At 42.7% G+C, this 2,725-nt stretch overlaps 1 non-coding gene across 1 annotated transcript; it reads right to left on the reverse strand.

Moving 5' to 3' along the window:
• Positions 1-2,192: 2,192 nt before the first annotated feature.
• On the reverse strand, positions 2,193-2,320 carry LOC121583737. The gene has a single exon (XR_006003594.1). It is a non-coding gene; the product is annotated as a U6atac minor spliceosomal RNA (small nuclear RNA).
• Between the last annotated feature and the right edge of the window lie 405 nt (positions 2,321-2,725).

The raw sequence follows: 2,725 nt of genomic DNA on the forward strand, positions 1-2,725 counted from the left end.
GCTTCCATGTTGGAGGATTACTAAGGAGGGAAAGGAAATGATGACACAGCATAGTTGAGCTCTGCAGCTCAGTGTGTGACAGTTACTCAATCAGAAAACCACTCCACACAGAAACGTTATAACATTCGGGTTATGATCAGTTTATAGCAGGGGTAATGCAGTTTTAAAGCTTATTTCCTGCAATTCTGCACATTTTACCATGGGGCTGAGAGAAAATGTTACAGTTCTTAAATGAATTTCCTGCAATTCTACACATTTTGCCATATCTTATGTGTGGTCATACCTCTATACTGGTGCAGATTCTCATAACTCAGTAGCCTGTACTCTCTCAGTTCAGTCCAGGCTACTATGGTCCAGAAGGGCCTCCGGGCCTGCCGCCTACAACAACATCAAAATCTGATCAAAGCCATTGATAAGAAAGGTTCGATACTGGTTTCAGCGGGGTACACATATGAGATAGGGCGATTGTAGTAGAGAAGCCCAGACACACACTGCTGCAACACATGTATCTAGGAGTTGAAGGCAACTACTGAAGGCCTCCTCCTCTATAATGTATCACTGTTATCTCTCAATCAGCAAGTCATGGGAAAACAAGGTGAGCTGACCTCATAGCTGCCTATCCAGGGCCGGATTACCGAACGGGCACGTAGGGCACGTGCCCCAGGGCCCCCGACCTCCAGGCCCCCCCCCAAAAAAAAACATAGCATATGAACACATCATAATTAAAATTGCAAAATGTGTATAATTGCAGGAAATTGTCTTTAAAACTGCAGTATTTTCTCTCAGCATCATGGCAAAATGTGAAGAATAGCCTGAGATGAGCTATAAAACAGCACATTTTTCTCTCTACCACATGGCAACATTTGTTGAATTGCAGAAGCTTAGTGGGTAAGAGCGTTGTGCCAGTAACCGAAAGGTCGCTGGTTCTAATCCCCGAGCCGACTAGGTGAAAAATCTGTCGATGTGCCCTTGAGCAAGGCACTTAACCCTAATTGCTCCTGTAAGTCGCTCTGGATAAGAGCGTCTGCTAAATGACAAAACAAAACAAAACAACAAAACAGAAAATTTGCTTTAAAACTGAAAAATATATATATCAGCCTTATGACAAAATGTGTAGCATAGCATTATAAAACTGCACATTTTTCTCTCTGCCTCATGGCAAAATGTGTTGAAATGTAGGAAGTTAGCTGTCATCCCCCTCACAAAAAAAGTTGTTTGTTTGTTTTTTGGGTGGGGTTGGGGTGGCCCCTGGAGGTAGCTAATAATAATAATAATAATATGCCATTTAGCAGACGCTTTTATCCAAAGCGACTTACAGTCATGCGTGCATACATTTTTGTGTATGGGTGGTCCCGGGGATCGAACCCACTACCTTGGCGTTACAAGCGCCGTGCTCTACCAGCTGAGCTACAGAGCTGCCCTGGGGCCCCAAATGTGGTATTCCGGCCCTGTGCCTATCCCTATCTCACCAGTCTGCCTGCCTGATGCAGTAGACCCAGACACATAGACACATGCACACTGAGGTGGCCTGCTGTGGTCTGGGCAGAGGGCCCTGATGGCTTTCACAGAGAGAGACCCCCCGTATAATGGTTGGCTGCCAGGGCAGATGGATCTCTAGAGGTCTGCTGCCTCATCAGCCTCACAGGCTCTCTGATCCGGGTTCAGAGACAAGTATGGGGGACTTAGCCAACAACAAGCTACTGTATGTCTCATATTCACCAGCATAGTAAGGCTATTGCCTATCTAGATCTCTTCACATTCAAGGAATGTTCAGGTGAAGTTTATTGAAAATATATTTTTTGTCATCTTTATTCCAGATACCCTCAGGCCAGGCATACCTTTTTGGGGGACGATGGATTGAAGCAGGAAGTCTGAGCTCTTCTGTGTCTTTGGTAGAACATGACTGCCCTCTTCTGGTAATTGAGAAAACCTACACAAAGATTTCAGGATGAACGCAGCATTCTCATCTTGAGTACACTGTGTTACATGCTGTTGTCTGTTGGTTATGCTAGGGGGCATAACTAGCAACTTAATTTAGTGACTATGAATGCAATAGTGATAATTCTTCAATCAAAAACAGACAATGAAATAACTGTCCTGTTTCATTTTCCTGGTCAGGATGTCTCATAATTCTCAACATGCTAAGAAAAATAATGTTGTGTAGAGTATATATTTGTGTGAGGATGTACCATTAAAAAACTTGGTTGAAGATGTCACGAAGTAGGTGACAATGCCTTAACCATATGTGTGTTGAAGGCCACTAGGGCCTCTTCCATCCTTGTCAAGGGGAGTGCTAACCTTCTCTCCTTTCATACAACACAAACACTCGGTGTCAAATGACCACTATATACATGGCTGCTGGAGTATAAACTTCTCGGCTACGGTTGCTGAAATTTCTTCTACCAAAATGGCCAAATATACAATAACAGTTATAAAATATACTATTTCCTAATACGTGCAATTTTTTCTCTAAATCTAAATCAGTATTTATATACGTTTATTCGTTATATCTACAAAAGGACCAGAATGCATTGCCCAAAATGTCCATATTATTGGTGTGAGCCAATGACATCGAGTTATTGACCCAAAGCCTAATCCAGGAAGTCAACAAAACATTTTAGACCTGAAACCAGACCGTTTTGGTCTATGCTATGAAACAACAACCCTATTCGGTTTCTGATTGTATTTAGTTGTCTACTTACTTTCGTCCTTGTCTCGAAAACGA

The sequence above is a fragment of the Coregonus clupeaformis genome, chromosome 15 (genome assembly GCF_020615455.1).
Source record: "Coregonus clupeaformis isolate EN_2021a chromosome 15, ASM2061545v1, whole genome shotgun sequence".
Lineage (NCBI taxonomy): Eukaryota > Metazoa > Chordata > Actinopteri > Salmoniformes > Salmonidae > Coregonus > Coregonus clupeaformis.